General features: G+C 40.7%; 1 long non-coding RNA gene across 1 annotated transcript; it reads right to left on the reverse strand.

The window, feature by feature from the left end:
- Positions 1-604: 604 nt before the first annotated feature.
- On the reverse strand, positions 605-22350 carry LOC147379411 (uncharacterized). Its single transcript, XR_015160949.1, has 2 exons — positions 22023-22350; positions 605-15853 (listed from the first exon to the last, which is right to left on the reverse strand). It is a non-coding gene; the product is annotated as an uncharacterized LOC147379411 (long non-coding RNA).
- Between the last annotated feature and the right edge of the window lie 45 nt (positions 22351-22395).

Consider the following 22395-nt stretch of genomic DNA (forward strand, 5'->3'; position numbering starts at 1 on the left):
CTTGGAAAAAGAGTCTAAGCAAGAACCCCAGATGGCCTGGCAACTGGAACAAAGACTCAAACAGGATGAAGCCAGCAGGTCACAACGGGTGGCAGGACTTGCCCTGTGTGGAGGAAGAGATTCAGAATGGAGGCGACCTCTCAGCCACACCTGGCTAAGGTCTGTCATCCTGCGGGATCTAACTATGGATGTCAGAACTCAGTGTGCATCATCTGTTGTCAGTTTTATTAACCGTGATTATGTTCACTGAATACTGAGCTTATACCAGAATGAGGAGTTGGGCTAAACCAATGAGGGTTTGTGGTCTTTAAGACTCTCAGAACCTTTTGTGAGGTATCCTAATTTGTGTATGCTACCATTTTTCTGCTGGGACTCTCCTGATAAAATATCTTTAAAAATAACAAGTTCATTTAATTAATTTTGATAACAAATATGCCTGATTGATGACGATGAACACAGCTCTAATCTCTAAAGTTAACTTTTTCTTTCTCTTGGATTTGAAAATTACCTGGTTTTCTGAAGTAAACAATGATGAATATTAAAGAAGAATGATAATGAATATTAAAGAGCAACAATAATTAATATTAAAATGCCACAGGCTAGATAAGATTTTTCTTTCCCTTTAATGCAAAAAGTAACCAGTTCAAGGATCCTCCAGTTCTTAAGATCAATCTTCAGTTCAGTCAGTTCAGTTCACTCAGTCATGTCCAACTCTTTTCAACCCCATGGACTGTAGCACACCAGGTTTCCCTGTCCATCACCAACTCCTGAAGTTTGTTCAAACTCATCCATCGAGTTGGTGATGCCATCCAACCATCTTATCCTCTGTTGTCCCCTTCTCCTCCCACTTTCAATCTTTCCCAGCATCAGGGTCTTTTCCAATGAGTCAGTTCTTCACATCAGGTGGCAAAAGTACTAGAGCTTCAGCATCAGCATCAGTCCTTCCAATGAATATTCAGGACTGATTTCCTTTATGATTGACTGGTTGGGTCTCCTTGCAGTCCAAGGGACTCTCAAGAGTCTTCTCTAACACCACAGTTCAAAAGCATCAATTCTTCAGTGCTCAACTTTCTTTATGGTCCAACTCTCACAACCATACATGACTACTGGAAAAACCATAGCTTTGACTAAATAGACTTTTGTTGGCAAAGTAATGTCTCTGCTTCTTAATATGCTGTCTAGATTAGTCATAGCTTTTCTCTCAAGGAGAAAGTGTCTTTTATTTTCATGGCTGCAGTTACCATCTGCAGTGATTTTGGAGCCCAAGAAAATAGTCTGTCACTGTTTCCATTGTTTCCCCATCTGCTTGCCATGAAATGATGAGACCAGATGCCATGATCTTAGTTTTTTGAATGTTGAGTTTTAAGCCAGCTTTTTTGCTCTCCTCTTTCACCTTCATCAAGTGGCTCTTTAGGTCCTCTTCGCTTTCTGCCATAAAAGTCATGTCATCTGTGTATCTGAGGTTATTCATACTTCCCCTGGCAATCTTGATTCCAGCTTGTGCTTCATCCAGTCTGGCATTTTGCATGATGTACTCTGCATAGAAGTTAAATAAGCAGGGTGACAATATTCTGCCTTGACATATTCCTTTTCTAAATTGGAACCAGTCTGTTGTTCCATGTTCAATTCTAACTGGTGATTTTTGACCTGCATACAGGTTTCTCAGGAGGCCGGTAAGGTGGTCTGGTATTCCCATCTCTTGAAGAATTTCCACAGTTTGTTGTGATCCACATAGTCAAAGGCTTTAGCATAATCAATGAAGCAGAAGTAGATGCTTTTCTGGAATTCTCTTGCTTTTTCTATGATCCAATGGATGCTGGCAATTTGATCTCTGGTTCCTCTGCCTTTTCTAAATACAGCTTGAACATCTGGAAGTTCTCGGTTCACAAACTGTTGAAGCCTAGGTTGGAGAATTTTGAGCATTACTTTGCTAGCGTGTGATATGAGTGCAACTGTGTGGCAGTTTGAAGATTCTTTGGCATTGCCTTTGAGATTGGAATGAAAACTGATCTTGCCAATTAAAAAATGCATAAATGCTTTAGGAATTAATTTAAAGATGGATTTTATGAAGGTAGTGTTAGGAGAGAGACTGCAAGAGTTAAGAGGTTTTCATTTCATGTTTGGAGACTGTCCATTGCTCTGGGCTGGAGAGGGGTCTGTAGAAGTGCAGGTAAACACCCTCCCTCTAGTTCTCTGGTCCCTCACAGGACATTCCACCAAGGACAAAAATGCCAAACTGTTAATGTTTACATACACCAAAGAGCCACACGATCAAGGTTTAGTTCTCACTGCTCATTAATTTTGTCCTTACTTTGGCTGATTTTAGGTATCAGCTCACATTTATCACACAGTTTAAATCAGAACATGCTGGTTTTAGCCCTTCAAAAAGTTCCCTCCCATTAAGCATATTAATCTTAGGCTTTTCAAAAATGACTTGTTCCTTGGAAAGTCTTGCATAGTTTATCTAATGAACACATGGAGTGGATTTTTAAAGAGAGCTATTGTCCTATTCCTTAAAGTAGTACAAGGGTGACATCCACTGGCCAAATAGCTTTACTGACAAGTGACAAAAAAAGAACATGCTAAAACAGATGCTCTACATAGTTGAATGTTGTTCAGTTGCTAAGTCATGTCGACTGTTTTGTGACTGTAGCCCACCAGTCTCCTCTGTACTTGGGATTTTCCAGGCAAGAATACTGGAGTGGGTTGCCATTTCCTTCTCCAGAAGATCTTCCCTACCCAGGGATTGAACCGGCGTCTCCTGCATTGGCAGGCAGTTTCTTTACTACTGAGCCACATAGGTGAATACATCTATCCAAAAGCAAATGTATTCAAATTTAAAAAATTATATCTACTATTGTATATACTTCTTAACATTATTTTTACAGATCTATGCTGCATATGCCAACTCACACTGGCAAAAATTCAAAACCTTGACAATGTACTCTCTTGGTCAGGCTGTGGGAAAAAAAGGTATTTTCTCTTTTTTTGGTTCTTTTTTTTTTTTTTACTTTACAATATTGTATGGGTTTTGCCATACATTGACATGAATTAGCCATGGGTGTACATGTGTTCCCCATCCTGAACCCCCCTTCCCCCTTCCTCCCCATACCATCCCTCTGGGTCATCCCAGTGCACCAGCCCCGAGCATCCTGGATCATGCATCAAACCTGGACTGGCGATTTGTTTCACATATGATACAATACATGTTTCAATGCCATTCTCCCAAATCATCCCACCCTTGCCCTCTCCCACAGAGTCCAAAAGACTGTTCTATACATCTGTGTCTTTTTTGCTGTCTCGCATACAGGGTTATTGTTACCATCTTTCTAAATTCCATATATATGCGTTAGTATACTGTATTGGTGTTTTTCTTTCTGGCATACTTCACTCTGTATAATAGGCTCCAGTTTCATCCACCTCATTAGAACTGATTCAAATGTATTCTTTTTAATGGCTAAGTAATACTCCATTGTGTATATGTACCACAGCTTTCTTAGCCACTCGTCTGCTGATGGACATCTAGGTTTCTTCCATGTCCTGGCTATTACAACAGTGCTTCAATGAACACTGGGGTACACGTGTCTCTTTCAATTCTGGTTTCCTCAGTGTGTATGCCCAGAAGTGGGATTGCTGGGTCTATGGCAATTTTATTTCCAGTTTTTAAAGGAATCTCCACACTGTTCTCCATAGTAGCTGTACTAGTTTGCATTCCCACCAACAGTGCAAGAGGGTTCCCTTTTCTCCACACCCTCTCCAGCATTTATTGCTTGTAGACTTTTGGATAGCAGCCATTCTGACTGGAGTGAAATGATACCTCATTGTGGTTTTGATTTGCATTTCTCTGATAATGAGTGACTTGAGCATCTTTTCATGTGTTTGTTAATCATCTGTATGTCTGGAGAAATTTCTGTTTAGTTCTTTGGCCCATTTTTTGATAGGGTCGTTTATTTTTCTGGAATTGACCTGCAGGAGTTGCTTATATTTTTTTGAGATTAATTCTTTGTCAGCTTATAGTTTCCTTTGTTGTGCAAAAGCTTTTAAGTTTAATTGGGTTCCATTTGTTTATTTTTGCTTTTATTTCCAATATTCCGAGAGGTGGGTCATAGAGGATCCCACTGTGATGTATGTCAGAGAGTGTTTTGCCTATTTTCTCCTCTAGGAGTTTTATAGTTTCTGGTCTTAAGTTTAGATCTTTAATCCATTTTGAGTTTATTTTTGTGCATGGTGTTAGAAAGTGTTCTAGTTTCATTCTTTTACAAGTGGTTGACCAGTTTTCCCAGCACCACTTGTTAAAGAGATGTCTTTTCTCCATTGTATATTCTTGCCTCCTTTGTCAAAGATAAGGTGTCCATAGGTGCATGGATTTATCTCCGGGCTTTCTATTTTGTTCCATTGATCTATATTTCTGTCTTTGTGCCAGTACCATACTGTCTTGATGACGGTGGCTTTGTAGTAGAGCCTGAAGTCAGGCAGGTTGATTCCTCTAGTTCCATTCTTCTTTCTCAAGATTGCTTAGGCTATTCGAGGTTTTTTGTATTTCCATACAAATTGTGAAATTATTTGTTCTAGCTCTGTGAAAAATACCGTTGGTAGCTTGATAGGGATTGCATTGAATCTATAGATTGCTTTGGGTAGTATACTCATTTTCACTATATTGATTCTTCTGACCCATGAACACAGTATATTTCTCCATCTATTAGTATCCTGTTTGATTTCTTTCACCAGTGTTTTATACTTTTCTATATATAGGTCTTTAGTTTCTTTAGGTAGATATATTCCTAAGTATTTTATTCTTTTAATTGCAATGGTGAATGGAATTGTTTCCTTAATTTCTCTTTCCATTTTCTCATTATTAGTGTATAGGAATGCAAGGGATTTCTGTGTGTTGATTTTATATCCTGCAACTTTACTATATTCATTGATTAGTTCTAGTAATTTTCTGGTGGAGTCTTTAGGGTTTTCTATGTAGAGGATCATGTCATCTGCAAACAGTGAGAGTTTTATTTCTTCTTTTCCAATTTGGATTCCTTTTATTTCTTTTTCTGCTCTGACTGCTGTGGCCAAAACTTCCAAAACTATGTTAAATAGTAGTGGTGAGAGTGGGCACCCTTGTCTTGTTCCTGACTTTAGGGGAAATGCTTTCAATTTTTCACCATTGGGATAATGTTTGCTGTGGGTTTGTCATATATAGCTTTTATTATGTTGAGGTATGTTCCTTCTATTCCTGCTTTCTGGAGGGTTTTTATCATAAATGGATGCTAAATTTTGTCAAAGGCTTTCTCTGCATCTATTGAGATAATCATATGGTTTTTATTTTTCAATTTGTTATGTGGTGTATTACATTGATTGATTTGCAGATATTGAAGAATCCTTGCATCCCTGGGAGAAAGCCCACTTAGTCATGGTGTATGATCTTTTTAATGTGTTGTTGGATTCTGATTGCTAGAATTTTGTTAAGGATTTTTGCATCTATGTTCATCAGTGATATTGGCCTGTAGTTTTCTTTTTTTGTGGCATCTTTGTCAGGTTTTGGTATTAGGGTGATGGTGGCCTCATAGAATGAGTTTGGAAGTTTACCTTCCTCTGCAATTTTCTGGAATTTGAGTAGGACAGGTGTTAGCTCTTCTCTAAATTTTTGGTAGAATTCAGCTGTGAAGCCGTCTGGACCTGGGCTTTTGTTTGCTGGAAGATTTCTGATTACAGTTTCAATTTCCATGCTTGTGATGGGTCTGTTAAGATTTTCTGTTTCTTCCTGGTTTCATTTTGGAAAGTTGTACTTTTCTAAGAATTTGTCCATTTCTTCCAAGTTGTCCATTCTATTGGCATATAGTTGCTGATAGTAGTCTCTTATGATCCTTTGTATTTCTGTGTTGTCTGTTGTGATCTCTCCATTTTCATTTATAATTTTATTGATTTGATTTCTCTCCCTTTGTTTTTTGATGAGTCTGGCTAATGGTTTGTCAATTTTATTTATCCTCTCAAAGAACCAGCTTTTGGCTTTGTTGATTTTTGGCTATGGTCTCTTTTTCTTCTTTTGCATTTTTTCTGCCCTAATTTTTAAGATTTCTTTCCTTCTACTAACTCTGCTGCTGCTGCTGCTGCTAAGTCGCTTCAGTCGTGTCCGACTGTGTGTGACCCCATAGACGGCAGCCCACCAGGCTCCCCCGTCCCTGAGATTCTCCAGGCAAGAACACTGGAGTGGGTTGCCATTTCCTTCTCCAATGCATGAAAGTGAAAAGTGAAAGTGAGGGTTCTTTATTTCTTCCTTTTCTAGTTGCTTTAGGTGTAGAGTTAGGTTATTTATTTGACTTTTTTCTTGTTTCTTGAGGTATGCCTGTACTGCTATGAACCTTCCCATTAGCACTGCTTTTACAGTGTCCCATAGGTTTTGGGTTAGAAAACGAAGATCATGGCATCTGGTCCCACCACTTCATGGGAAATAGATGGGGAAACAGTGGAAACACTGCCAGACTTTATTTTTTTGGGCTCCAAAATCACTACAGATGATGACTGCAGCCATGACATTAAAAGATGCTTACTCCTTGGAAGGAAAGTTATGACCAACCTAGATAGCATATTCAAAAGCAGAGACATTACTTTGCCAACAAATGTTCGTCTAGTCAAGGCTATGGTTTTTCCTGTGGTCATGTATGGATGTGAGAGTTGGACTGTGAAGAAGGCTGAGCGCCAAAGAATTGATGCTTTTGAACTGTGGTGTTGGAGAAGACTCTTGAGAATCCCTTGGACTGCAAGGAGATCCAACCAGTCCATTCTGAAGGAGATCAGCCCTGGGATTTCTTTGGAAGGAATGATGCTAAAGCGGAAACTCCAGTACTTTGGCCACCTCATGCAAAGAGTTGATTCATTGGAAAAGACCCTGATGCTGGGAGGGATTAGGGGCAGGAGGAGAAGGGGATGACAGAGGATGAGATGGCTGGATGGCATCACTGACTCGATGGACGTGAGTCTGAGTGAACTCCGGGAGTTGGTGATGGACAGGGAGGCCTGGCGTGCTGCGATTCATGGGGTCGCAAAGAGTTGGACATGACTGAGCGACTGATCTGATCTGATCTGATCTGATAGGTTTTGGGTTGTGTTAATTTCATTTTCCTTCATTTCTATGCATATTTTCATTTCTTTTTTTATTTCTTCTGTGATTTGTTGGTTATTCAGCAGCGTGTTGTTCAGCCTCCATATGTTGGAATTTTTAATAGTTTTTCTCCCGTAATTGAGATCTCATCTTACTGCATTGTGGTCAGAAAAGATGCTTGGAATGATTTCAATTTTTTTGAATTTACCAAGGCTAGATTTATGGCCTAGGATGTGATCTATCCTGGAGAAGGTTCCGTGTGGGTCTTGAGAAAAAGGTGAAATTCATTGTTTTGGGGTGAAATGTCCTATAGATGTCTATTAGGTCTAACTGGTCTATTGTATCATTTAAAGTTTGTGTTTCCTTGTTAATTTTCTGTTTAGTTGATCTATCCATAGGTGTGAGTGGGGTATTAAAGGCTCCCACTATTATTGTGTTATTGTTAATTTCCCCTTTCATACTTGTTAGCATTTGTCTTACATATTGTGGTGCTCCTATGTTGGGTGCATATACATTTATAATTATTATATCTTCTTGGATTGATCCTTTGATCATTATATAGTGTCCGTCTTTGTCTCTTTTCACAGCCTTTGTTTTAAAGTCTATTTTATCTGATATGAGTATTGCTACTCCTGCTTTCTTTTGGTCTCTATTTGCATGGAATATCTTTTTCCAGCCCTTCACTTTCAGTCTGTATGTGTCTCTTGTTTCGAGGTGGGTCTCTTGTAGACAACATATATAGGGGTCTTGTTTTTGTGTCCAGCCAGTCTTTGTCTTTTGGTTGGGGCATTCAACCCATTTACATTTAAGGTAATTATTGATAAGTATGATCCCATTGCCATTTACTGCCAGAGTCCAGCTCTGGCAGCCAGGGAATCAGCCTGAAGGGGTGAGTGGTGTCGGCAGACGATGATGTAGCCTCTGACTCATAGTATGGAACTACACGTTTATTTCAAGCTTATATACTTTGACAAAAACATTAGGTCAGAGGTTTGACATTTTCAGTTTCCCCCACCCAGATTTATTGTCTCCAGAAATCATTGTTGCCCTACAAACAGAGTTCCTGTTTCAGCGATTCTCTCAGAATTGTCTTTACTATCTATTATCTACTTTCTCTTATGTGTCCTATACTTGTGATTACATTGTAACTCATGCCACATTCCTCAGTTTATTTCTTATCTTTCTGAATCTTGTTTTCCCCTAGCATCTTAAGATCACTATCTCCTAAAAAGGCTTCTATTCTTAATTATTCCTAAACCCCAAACTCAGCAAACTTCCTTTGCCATAAATATTTCCCTCACAAACAGGTCTCAGAAAACAATCCTTCCCATGGCCTCAAGCTGCGGCCTACATGCTCATCCTGGGACATTTTTTGTAAAGATCCTTGAATAAATGCCAATGGTTACTTTATAGATTATTTTCTGGGCACAACTGCAGAAGGCTTTGCGCTTTCTCATGCTTCTCTCAAGCACCTTAACATTCTTTCCACCCAACTCAACCGAAGAAAGGAAAGAACAAGTCAGAATTACAAGGCCTAACTCTTTCATCCTGGGGCCATGCCTGCGAGATGAGGAGTTGGGGCTGTGACTCCATTTTGTCAGTAATGCCTAACATGGCTCCCGACAATTTACTTTACTGTTTGGGGTTTGAGTTTATACACCCTTTCTGTGTTTCCTATCTAGAGAAGATCCTTTAGCATTTGTTGGAGAGCTGGTTTGGTGGTGCTGAATTCTCTCAGCTTTTGCTTGTCTGTAAAGCTTTTGATTTCTGCTTCATATTTGAATGAGATCCTTGCTGGGTACAGTAATCTGGGCTGTAGGTTATTTTCTTTCATCACTTTAAGTATGTCCTGCCATTCCTTCCTGACCTGAAGAGTTTCTATTGAAAGATCAGCTGTTATCCTTATGGGAATCCCCTTGTGTGTTATTTGTTGTTTTTCCCTTGCTGCTTTTAATATTTGTTCTTTGTGTTTGATCCTTGTTAATTTGATTAATATGTGTCTTGGGGTGTTTCACCTTGGGTTTAACCTGTTTTGGACTCTCTGGGTTTCTTGGACTTGGGTGATTATTTCCTTCCCCATTTTAGGGAAGTTTTCAACTATTAACTCCTCAAGTATTTTCTCATGGTCTTTCTTTTTGTCTTCTTCTTCTGGGACTCCTATGATTCGAATGTTGAGGCATTTAACATTGTCCCAGAGGTCTCTGAGATTGTCCTCATTTCTTTTAATTCGTTTTTCTTTTTTCCTCTCTGTTTCATTTATTTCTACTATTCTATCTTCTACCTCACTTATCCTATCTTCTGCCTCCATTATTCTATTGTTGATTCCCTCCAGAGTGTTTTTGATCTCATTTATTGCATTATTCACTATATATTGACTCTTTTTTATTTCTTCTAGGTCCTTGTTAAACCTTTCTTGCATCTTCTCGATCCTTGTCTCCAGGCTATTTATCTGTAACTCCATTTTGTTTTCAAGATTTTGGATCATTTTCACTATCATTATTCGGAATTCTTTATCAGGTAGATTCCCTATCTCTTCCTCTTTTGTTTGGTTTGGTGAGCATTTATCCTGTTCCTTTACCTGCTGGGTATTTCTCTGCCTTTTCATCTTGTTTACCTTGCTGTGTTTGGGGTGGCCTTTCTGTATTCTGGTAGTTTGTGGAGTTCTCTTTATTGTGGAGGTTCCTCGTTGTGGGTGGGGTTGGACAGGTGGCTTGTCAAGGTTTCCTGGTTAGGGAAGCTTGTGTCGGTGTTCTTGTGGGTGGAGCTGGTTTCTTCTCTCTGGAGTGCAATGAAGTGTCCAGTAATGAGTTATGAGATGTTAATGGGTTTGGAGTGACTTTGGGCAGCCTGTATATTGAAGCTCAGGGCTATGTTCCTATGTTGCTGGAGAATCTGCATGGTATGTCTTGCTCTGGAACTTGTTGGTCCTTGGGTGGTGCTTGGTTTCACTGTAGGTATGGAGGCGTTTGATGAGCTCCTGCCAATTAATGTTCCCTGGAATCAGGAATTTTCTGGTGTTCTCAGGATTTGGACTTAAGCCTCCTGCCTCTGGTTTTCAGTCTTATTCTTAAACAGTAGCCTCAAGACTTCTCCATCTGTCACTGCCAAGGAGGTTCCCTCTGTTTTAGCTTCTTCTGTTTGCTGGTCTCTTCTGTGTCTAATTTCCACCCTGACAGAAGGGGGCGGTGGTGGACACTTTTTTAGGCTCACTTGTTCAGAAGTGCTGTGGGGAGGGAGGAACACTGCAAAGAAGTAACACTGGCCTGTGCGCACAGTGTCTCGTCCACACTGGGTTTGTCCCTGTTCACGGTGCGTGTGCTTTCCCTGTCTACACTGCTTAGGCTCTAGGTTGTTCTGCTGGGAACTGTCTGAGGCCGGCCCTGGGTTGCATGCACTTCCCAGGTCTAAGCTGCTCAGGTTCAGGTACTCGGGTACTCCACAAAGGCATAGACTCAATTGGGCCTGCGTTTTGTGCCCTTCCCAGGTCCATGCTGCTCAGGTGACCAGGTGTTTGGCGAGTGCGGTCACTGCGACTTATCGCCTCCCCCATCCCTGCCGCTCGGTTTTCTGGGTGTACAACTGGCGCACCTTCTCAGGCGGATGTCGACTGTCCAGAATCCCAAGAAGTCTTGGTTAGCAATGAAGCCTGTTTGCAGTTTGGTAGATGATGCCTCTCTGGGGCCGCGATTGCCCCCTTGCAGCTCTGGCTGCCCTCGCCTGCCTGTCTCTGGAGGGGGATGGGCTGGTCTGCAGCCGGCTAGCTCTGCTCAGTCCTTTGTTCTGTGAGCGGGCCTGGTGGTGTCTTAGGTTAGGGCTTTTTGGGGGTAGCTATCCCACATTCTGGTTTGCTTTCTTAAGTTAGTTCCCTCAGATTGCCCTCGGGGCATTCAGGCTCGGTCCTTACTCTAAGCAATGCAGCCCGTGCCTCCCTGCCCAGCCCCCGCTTGCTAGTGGCGGATGCGGGTGTCTGCACTCGGGCATATAATCTGTGGGGTTTAATTATTTATTTTTCCTCCCAGTTATGTTGCCCTCTGAGGTTCCAAGGCTCACCACAGACTCGCTGGTGAGAGTGTTTCCTGGTGTTTGGAAACTTCTTTCCTTTTTAAGACTCCATTCCAAGAATGGATCTCCGTCCCTACCTCTTTTGTCTCTCTTTTTATCTTTTATATTTTTTCCTACCTTCTTTCAAAGACAATGGGCTGCTTTTCTGGGTGCCTGATGTCCTCTGCCAGCATTCAGAAGTTGTCTTGTGGAATTTACTCAGCTTTCAAATGTTCTTTTGATGACTTTGTGGGGGAGAAAGTGGTCTCCCCATTCTACTCCTCCGCCATCTTAGGACTGCCTCTCGAAAACAGGTATTTTCACGACACAAAATGTTACAAACCCTTTAAAGGGAAATTGGGCAACATCCAACAGAACCATGTATGCATTTATCTGTTGATCCAGCAATCCCACTTTAGACTGAGACACCTCTGACAATATAAAATACATATGCATGAAGTTATTTATTGTGACATGATTTATAATTGCAAAATATTGAATATTTAATAAATGCCCCAATATAGGAGAGTGGCTGAATAAATGATGGTGCATACATATGACACAGCGCTATGCAGGTAAGAGAAAGAAAAGAAAGATTAAGATCTATATGAACTGATATGGAGAGTTTTTCAGGATAGATTATTAGGCAGAGAGAAACCACTCAATGACTGACATAGATAACAATACTGTTGTTTTTTTAACCTAAGCCAGGAGATAATTAAAAATTTTATTGTACTATAAATGTATGGTGAATCAGCCATGGTAGAGATGGATGAGAAAGGCATTTCAAGTCAGATATGATACCTGTGATACTTGTCTTTGTCTTTCATGGGCCAGCTGCCAGATATATACACTGAAACAATCTATCAGGGGCAGTCATTTCTACAGATAGATACAGATGTACATATATCTATATGTATAGGTAGAGATATATACACACATACATATATAGGTAGATAGCTATCTGAAACAGATAATTAAAATATGTGGGTTTACATGTATGAATTGAATCATACATTGACTCTGCACTATTTACAGACAAATCATGCTTGAACAGATGACAATAGGTGAACCAGAATCTAGTAAGATTGTTTAATTCAAGATTTTACACTGATCTGTTTAACATGGGTGTGTGCCAACTTAAATTTCAAGATTAGAGTAGGGAAGATTAACTGCTTCCCAGGTTGTAAAATCTGCCATTGCTTCTGTAGAGGTATGCTCATATTTCTCTTTCTATCATTGTTCTTCCAGCAAGCTGGTTACTGAAATTTAATCTAATCTAATCTAATCTAATTTAATTTTGTCTCATCCTTTTCTCTTTCCTCATCTCACTTTGAATTTCAGAGGCAGTTTTATTGTATGGTTTTGCAATAGTACTCATTTTATAGTATTCTATTTCTTTCTTCTATTAAAATTGTAGTTTTCTTAACATTTTTCCTTAAAAAAAGAAAAACACCAACCAACCACGGTACTGCAGGAACTGGGAGCTGGAGTGCCTGGGCACTCACAGGAAACTCTGGATGGAGCACAGAAGGACTGGAGGGGGAAACCCTTTCCATCTGAGATGTCTCTCCTTTGCCATCTACTGACAAAACTTAACTGGGGCCACTTGGCAAAGGAAGCATATTTAAATTATCACAGAAGAGGGAGAAAGGATGAGCTAGAGGTCAGACAGTAAATCTGTAACGGGCATAAGGAGTGTCCACACACACGTCCTATGGCTGTTCCTCTATCAGCTTAATTCTTTCTTAATATATTTGCTCATCCTTTGTCTTTCTCTTTCTCAACATGTAATTCATAAGTATGTGAACATATTTCATTGTTTATATTCATATATACACACACATATATGTGTGTGTGTGTGTGTATATATATATATATATATATATATAAATATAAAACCAAGAGAGGGAGAGTTCCTTTGTATTTTTTCAATTAGAAGATGTAATATTACTTATTCTTTCATCCGTTATTAAGGAGGAAAAATACAATGATTTTTGCAATTAGACAATAACACAGACTTCCACAACTATAGTAGACAAACAGGCAGATAAATATATAGACATATGGATGAATGAATATAGACACATAAAGAGAAAAACAGAAATAAGTTGAAAGAAGAATTCATACACAGATAACATGTAGTAAGAGAGAGATGTGTGTGCTTAGTCACTCAGTTGTGTCCAACTCTTTGCAACCTTTTGAACTATAGTCCACCAGGTTACTCTGTCCATGGGATTTTCAGGCAAGAATACTGGAATGGGTTGCCATTTCCTTCTCCATGGAATCTTCCCAACCCAGGGATTGAATCTGCATCTCCTGTGTCTCCTGCATTGTAGGCAGATTCTAACTTTATTAAAAATTGAAGTCTGAAGGGCATAAATTTAACCATTGGTATTAGAAATTTGGGGCAACTGTGGATGGCATCTCATAAGGCATTGTACATATCTTTGTTACTCATAAGCCAGCCTTTTCTCTTCTTCATCCTGACAAATTCACCAGTTTAGTATCTTTGGGGCAGGTCCCATCTCTTCAATTGGTTTTCAAAACAGATAGTAATGTGTCAGTCTGGGGGTCTGTGTATGAATGGAAACACATATATTTACTCTTACACTTTACACTCAAGTACTTAGAGCTCTAACAGTCATGCTGGGATCAGAGGCTCTGAGCTCTAAGGTGTAAGAACTTCCCCCTTCCCATTTTTCACTCTTCCCACTGGGGAACCTTGTGTGCTCCTGTACTGGCGCACTCAGATTTACTTTCTAAAGCAGCTTTTTCAAGGGGCTGGTTTTGGTGTTGTCTTATTTGTTTGTTTTTATCTTTTCCTCCTCATTTCTAAGGTCTGTATTACGTATCTTTTTAGTTTTTTTTTGGTCATATTGCCTCATATATTTTTTATATTTTCATCGAATTTTGCATTAAAAAAAATTAAAAAAAAATTTTTAGGCTGTGCCACAAGGCATGTGGGATCTTGATTTCCCAATGAAGGATTGAACCTGTGCCCCCTGCAGTGGAAGCTCAGAGTTTTAACCACTGGACCATCAGGGAAGTCCCAATTTTTGCATTTTTAATGAATTTTTTCATTCAGTGGAATAGTCATATATAGAAATAATGTAATATATTTTACAATCCCTTTCAGACCTGGGTTCAATCCCTGGGTTGGGAAGATCTCCTGGAGAAGGAAATGGCAACCTACTCCAGTATTCTTGCCTGGAAAATCCCATGGACGGAGGAGCCTGGTGGGCTACAGTCCATGGGGTCACAAAGAGTCAGACATGACTGAGCGACTTCACTTTCACTTTTGTTCCTTCTTTTAGCCATAGGTTTGAAGTAAGTTATATAGTACATTACTGTTTAATCTTTGTTCACTCACTAATTTGTATTGCAACAAACTGCTCCTTCAAGACTCAAGTTTGCCATAAACAAATGAGGAAAACAATAAAATTATTCCATTGGAAGTGTGTAAAATAGATCTAAATAGTTCTTGTGTATTTTGCTATACAATTAAAAGCATTATTTATTGAGCATGCAAACATTTGTTCAGACCTCTAAAAAAAAGTTTGGCTGCAGAGGGTCTGACCCATAAAGACTGCTCTTTGGCTTTAATTATTTTAGATTCAAGGCTTTGTTCCCAAAAGACATTAAGACTAGTATTTTTTGTTCATATTTTTTTTCCGTATGAGGACACGGACATGCTTAAAAATTCCACTGTTACTTCGATATCCCAATAAAGTATGCAAGTCACAAATATGATTTTTACTGATGGAAAGTTCAGCTCAGTCACTCAGTCGTATCCGACTCTGCAACCCCATGAACCGCAGCAAGCCAGGCCTCCCTGTCCATCACCAACTCCCAGAGTTTACCCAAACCCATGTCCATCAAGTCGGTGATGCCATCCAACCATCTCATCCTCTGTCATCCCTTCTCCTCCCGCCCTCAATCTTTCCCACCATCAGGATCTTTTCAAATGAGTCAGCTCTTCGAATCAGGTGGCCAAAGTATTGCAGTTTCAGCTTCAGCATCAGTCCTTCCAATGAACACCCAAGACTGATTTCCTTTAGGATGGACTGGTTGGATCTCCTTGCAGTCCAAGGGACTCTCAAGAGTCTTCTCCAACACCACAGTTCAAAAGCACCAATTCTTCGGTGTTCAGCTTTCTTTATAGTCCAACTCTCACATCCATATATGACTACTGGAAAAACCATAGCCTTGACTAGACGGACCTTTGTTGACAAAGTAATGTCTCTGCTTTTTAATACGCTGTCTAGGTTGGTCACAACTTTCCTTCCAAGGAGTAAGCGTCTTTTAATTAACTGACGGGAAAATTATGTTGCTAAAATCCAAAATAAGCCTAAATCATTTAGGCTTATGATTATAGTCATATAGTATGACTATAGTCACATGGTATCTTTCCTTATTGCAAAAGCACTTGTGTTTCAAGAGACTTTTAAAATTATGCTTTATGAGGACATCATTTCAAGCTTATGTCATGCTATTTTTCCTTATAAATGAGTGGATTTTATATTTTGGGCAGAGGAAGTAGATATTCAGAGCAGACTTCCTTGCAAATATATTGCTGAGAGAAATGTTAACAAATGAACAGGAACATTACCTGAGTCCCAGAGCTGAGAGGTGAAAAGCTTGGTCCACACCAGTGACAGTTAAAGGCAAGGTACCAGGCAAAATGTGTGAAAGACATAGATTCTCAGGTCATGGTTGCTAATGCCAAAAGAAAAGGTAAAGGAAAAGAAAGTATTTAAAGAATGATTAGTAGGTGAACTAGCCAAGGCTACCCAGACCTTCTAGTGGATGCCTTTTCATGATCTGGGCCATGAGCTTTGTCAATTAAATACCAAAATGTAAGGGCAATCTTATCTTATAAGTATATCTTATACTACACTACTTCCCAGGAGGTGCAGGTTCCATCCTTTGTTCAGGAAGATCCCCTGGAGTAGGAATAGCAACCCACTCCAGTATTCTTGCCTGGGGAATCCCATGGACAGAGGAGTCTGGCGGGCTACAGTCCATGGGGCTGCAAATAGTTGGACACAACTGAGCACGCACACACACACACACACACACATACTACTAAAACACATATTTTTTTCTCTTAAAATTGGTACCTCATTCAAGAATCTACAGAATTTTCATTCTGATTATATAAACTTGACCAGAGACTATAAAATATCCATTATGAGTTGATAAATGGAAAAGTCAGACTTAAACTTTAGCTCCAGGATTTAAATCAATTTAAAAATTATTTTTGCCAGACATCTAACACTTTCATTCACACACGTTCAATTTTGAATCTCTAAGTCTTTGCATATGATGTTGCTTCTGCCTGAAAAACCTTCACTCTCCTCCTCCTCAACCTTCTCCATTCTTTGAGATCAAGCTCACTTATCACTCCTCCTGGACTCCCAAGTAGAACCTCACACTCCTCTCTCTTGTCCCACGTTAGAAGCCCACCCTGCTAGTGAAGAGGTGGGGCTGGGGCAGATCCTGGCAGGAAGACACTGAAGAGGACCAAGTGGTTTCCAGCTGGGCTTCTGAGTAGGAGGGAGACAGTGAAAAGTTCTGACCCACACAGCCCTCAGGATGAGTGGTAGGAAGTAAAAGTAGGTGAAGGCTGAATCTAGAGCTTTGATTTTTGAGAGAACCCTACCCTCTTCTCTGCCTACAGGGCTAACTTTGCTCCAGAGGCTGCAGCCATCTCCACACCAATGAAACCAGCTGGTCAACCCAATGGCCTTTGATCCCAGCCAGATGATAAAATCTACACCTATATCCTCATTCCTATTTTTCTATCACTTGGTAATTGTAAGTGATTTGCTTGACTTATAAGAGGTCAAGGAAGATAGAATGAGCATGTTTATTGTGTGGGCAGGAATGGGTTTTTCCAAGTCCATATACTTTTCTTGTTACACCTTGAGCTGGAGCAACTCTCCTTGAGTTTAATGACGTCGTCCCTCCACTTTAGTGTTTTTTCAAGCTGGTCCTGTACAAGGTGTTTTAAATACCAGAACGCACAAGGCACTCAGGGCAGGTCAATGTCTGGTAGACATCATTTTAGACTTCCATGAAAGTAAGACTAGTTCACAGAATTCCCATATATCCTATACCCAGACCCCCTAAATGTTAATGTTTTTAACATTTTATTTATTTTCCTCCCTCTGCATGCATACATACATACATACACATGTGTAAGCATGCACACATACACATTTTTTGAAAGTACTTGAAAGTAAGTTGCAGGTTAAGTTGGTACTAAATATTTCAGTGTGTTTTCTAAAATGATGTATTTTCTCTCTCATAACCACAGTGTGATAGATGGTCAAAATAAAGCAAGTGACACTGACTGGGTATAAATTATCTAATCATAGGCCTTATGTGGATTTTGTCAACTGACCTGATAATGCTCCTTACAACTGAAGAAATTCTGGATCACACGTAGTCAGTGATCATGTCCCTTTAGTCTGCTTTAATCAGGAACAGATTCTTAGTCTCTCATGACATTGACTTTTTGAAGGTGTACTGGGTAGTTATTTTGTAAAATGTCTCTTGATTTGGGTTTGTCTGGCGTTTCCTCATGATTAGATCTGGGCATGAGCTTTGGTAGGGCTACTACAGGGCTATGTCCATTTCAGTGCATAATATCAGCAGGCACATGATGTCAGTTTATCTCAGTACTGGTAATATTAACTTTGATCACTTGGTTAAGGTGGTGTGCACCTACCTACCTACCCACCCACACAGCTTTCCCTTACAAAGAGTACATAACAACTCCAGTTTTGTTGTTTTTAGTTCACATATTGGATGGTTGTCTCACTATCTTTTGACAGACCAAAGCCCAAAATGAACCAAAAAGATCATACTGACTTGCTGTGTGGTCAACATATCATAGAAATCAAAGAGTGGAAGTAGGAAGCCCAGTTAAGGCTGTCGAAATCTTGTGTGAGAAGCAAATCCTCAGAGTCACGAAAAAAAATTTTTTTTTTACACTAAAAAAGTGTATGAAAAAATACACCATAAACATAGTCAAAGGAAATTATCTCACAAACAGCCAGTTTCATCAGTGACAGAAAGCAAAGGACTCATCTGAAAATATAAAAAAGCATATGAAGAGAATTCCTAGAATATGTGACTACTAATCATATAAAGAGGTTGAACCTGCAACTTGAACAGAAATGCAATTTGAGACAACACTATGAGAACTGTTTTTTACTTATTAGATTTGCAAACACCAAAATTCTGATCACAAGGTTGATTAGGGATAGTGCTGGTGGAGTATAAACTGGTATGACTTTAATCAGAACAATTTGACACTATGTAGCAGAAGAACTAAAGAGCCTCTTGATGAAAGTGAAAGAGGAGAGTTAAAAGTTGGCTTAAAGCTCAACATTCAGAAAACTAAGATCATGGCATCCAGTCCCATCACTTCATGGCAAATAGAAGGGGAAACAGTGGCTGACTATTTTGGGGGGCTCCGAAATCACTGCAGATGGTGACTGTAGCCATGAAATTAAAGGACGCTTACTCCTTGGAAGGAAAGTTATGACCAACCTAGACAGTATATTAAAAAGCAGAGAGATTACTTTGTCAACAAAGGTCTGTCTAGTCAAGGCTATGGTTTTTCCAGTAGTCATGTATGGATGTGAGAGTTGGACTATAAAGAAAGCTGAGCGCCAAAGAATTGATGCTTTTGAACTGTGGTGTTGGAGAAGACTCTTGAGAGTCCCTTGGACTGCAAGGAGATCCAACCAGTCCATCCTAAAGATCAGTCCTGGGTGTTCATTGGAAGGACTGATGTTGAAGCTGAAACTCCAATACTTTGGCTACCTGATGTGAAGAGCTGACTCATCTGAAAAGACCCTGATGCTGGGAAAGATTGAGGGCAGGAGGAGAAGGGGACGACAGAGGATAAGATGGTTGGATGGCATCACTGACTCAATGGACATGAGTTTAGATAAACTTCAGGAGTTGGTGATGGACAGGGTGTCCTGGTGTGCTGCGGTTCATGGGGTTGCAAAGAGTTGGACATGACTGAGCAACTGAACTAAACTGAGCAGTATTTTAAAAGTATACCCCTTTGTCCCAGCAATCTACTTTCAAGAATTTATCCTACAGGTAAATGTGAAATGAACATTGTTTAGGCAATTCACAGCAGGACTGTGTACAGAAGTTTGGAAACAACTTAAGTGTCCATCAATAGAGGACTTGCTAAGTATAACATATTTATAGGACAGAATCCTTTGCATCTGTTACACAAAATGAAGCCATTCTCTTTGTTATATTGTTCTGTTGAAAGAAAAAAAAAAACTGTGGGATATCTCTGGAAAGATACAAAGGAATCTAGAAAAGGTGATTGCTTCCCAGAAGAACTGGGGAGAGGGAGGCAGAAAAGTCTTGCCTTGAGCTCAATTCTCTTTGGTACTGTTTGAATGTCATACTAGGTATGTTTCTCATGAAAAAATGAGCAAAATTTAAAAAAGAATTTAAACATCTGTTGCAGTACACCATTTCAAGCATCAGTCTTTTAAGAACAGTAGTGGTGGAGCTCATGCATGGATTCAGGATATGTTTTGGAGGGAAGCTGACAACTCCAAAGGTAGGGAGTAGATATTGGCACTGAAGTAAGTAAGCCGTTAGGATGAATGTTAGGCTCGTGGCTGGCAACATGTGGAGAGATGTGCCATTTACTTTGCTGGGGGAGCAGCTAGGGAGGAACAGGTAGAATGTGTGAGAGAACTCAAGGATTCTGCTTTGGACATGTAAGATTTGAAATGCCTACTAGTTATCCATGCAGAGATGTTATATAGGCAGTTGAAATAGGAGTCATTGTTTAAGAAAGGAATCTGGAATAGAGATTATTTAGAATGCATCAGCGTATAAATCAGCACCAATAGAAATATGTAAGCCACACACATAATTTAAAGTTTTCTAGCTGTCAGATTAAAAAGTCAAAGCAGGTGAAATTAACTTTAACATTCTACTTAACCCAATATACATAAATATTATTAATTCAAAATGTAATCAGTATAAAAATTAATGAGATTTTCTTTTTGGTTGCATCTTGAGGCTTGTGGGATCTTAGTTCCCCAACCAGGGATCGAACCTGTGTTCCCTGCAGTGGAAGTGTGGAGTCCTAACCACTGGACCGCCAGGGAATTCCCAGAGAGATAGATTCTTTTTTCATACTGTTTTGAAATCTGGTATTTTATACTTATCAGTTCAGTTCAGTCGCTCAGTCATGTCCAACTCTTTGCGACCCTATGAATTACAGGATGCCAGGCCTCCCTGTCCATCACCAACTCCCCGAGTTCACTCAAACTCACGTCCATCGAGTTGGTGATTATAGCACATCTCAAATAGGACTAGCCACATTTCAAGTATCAACTTGTCACATGTGGTGATGACTACCAATTGGACAGTACAGAACAGTGCTGATATTTAAAGCTATGGAACTGCAGGAGTGGAGGAGAGTCCAGGACTGGATTCGGGAGCACTTGATCAGGTAGAAGAGGAGGAGCTGACAAATGAGATAGCAAATGAGAGCCCACTAAACCAGCAGGAAAACAAGGCAAGAGTATGTCAAAGGAGCCATGAAGAAGGGGCTGTCAACCGCATCAACTGATGTTGAGAAGTGGAGTAAGACAGGGAGAGAAGTGACCACTGAGATTGGGAAGATGGCATTGTTAATAATCTTGGCAAGACAGCTTTATTAGACTGGGGGCTCCTCCTTCGGAGCTGGAGAATGGGAGGTGCAAGGTGGAGTCGTCTTGTGCAGACATCTCAAAGGCAACATGTTCCAAACTGATCTCTCTTCTCTGGCATCCTCCCCCACTCCCCTCTCCCTGTATTCTGATCTCTCTACTGGGGAGCCCACGCTAGAAACCTGGGAGAGGTTCTCAAGTCCAGCCTTTCTCTCAGACCTTATAAGCTATTATTCACAAAGTCAATCATTTCACCTGTGAAACACTTCGTCTGTTTCCCTTGTCTGCAGACAAGTTGCTTCAGTCCTGTCTGACGCTTTTCGACTCTATGATGGACTGCAGCCCACCTGCCGCCTCTATCCATGGAATTCTCCAGGCAAGAATACTTAATGGAGTGGTTTGCCATTCACTCCTCCAGGGTATCTTCACAACCCAGGGATCGATTTCACGTCTCTGCTGTCTCCTGCATTGGCAGGCAGGTGCTTTACCACTAGTGCCACCTGGGAAGCCCATTTTCCTTGCTCCATCCTTATTTTCCCAGGATAGGCCCTCATCACCTCTAATCTTCCTAATATTTAGTAATCCTCATTGTTATTCAACCTCTAGCTTTGTCACCCTCAAGAGTTCTGTCATGAAGCTTGGCACCACCACAGGTCTGGCGTCCTTGCTGCTCTGCTAGAAATTTCTACCTTGCATGGCTCCTCATGAAACAAGCTTTGTTGTTCCTACTCTGGAATTCCCTCTCTCATTCCCAGATCAACTCACTCACTCACTCACTCACTCACACACACACTCAGTTGTTTCATGCTTACATCTTTATTATCCGTAACGCTCCCCTCACCTCTATAACCCACCCCTTCATAAAGAACCAAGACTGACTCATTGTTATTAACTCTAGTTTAGGTATGAACTTTAAGGATCTTTAGCACTCCTCACCCCCTCCGCCGTCACTTTCCCCTACAGCTGGTTAAACGGTACACTTACTCTCCGTTTCCCAAACGCCTTTCCCTGACTTTCCGCTAGAATTCAGTGCTCATTTCAGCCGCAGTTCTCACTACACTCATTCATTCACCATACTGTTCTCTAAGGTATCAGTTTCTGTCGCTCTCTGCAACTAAACTGTGAACTCTTTGAGGTCCAAGAGCTTGTCACATTCCACTTAGTTTTCCCAGTACCTGAAACGTAACTTGACTCATCATAAGGTGCTCAATCAAGGTGTGTTATTAAGAGCAGCCAAAGAAGCTGCGGAGAGTAATGCCGAGAGGAGCGCTGCGCGCGTTCTCGCCTCCGCGCCCGTGGGATCGCGCAGGAGGAGCCTGGCGTCGGGCCGGAAGGGAGGCCCGCACTTTCTCCGGAGGAGCGGCGTGGAGTCGGCAGTGGGAGCAAGGCAGGAAACGAGAGAACAGCGCGGTCTGCGGAGGAAGGGTAGAGGCCCCCCGCCTAGAAAGTTGCGAGTGAAGAACTCACGCTGCTATTACCCTCCAAGCCCCTCCGGCCCGGCCTACCGAGTGACCACGCCCACTCACGTGAGCGTAGCCCTGCGTGATC

This window comes from Bos grunniens, chromosome 1 (genome assembly GCF_055505025.1).
Source record: "Bos grunniens cultivar Pamir isolate PY7600 chromosome 1, Bosgru_T2T1.0, whole genome shotgun sequence".
Taxonomy (NCBI): Eukaryota; Metazoa; Chordata; class Mammalia; order Artiodactyla; family Bovidae; genus Bos; species Bos grunniens.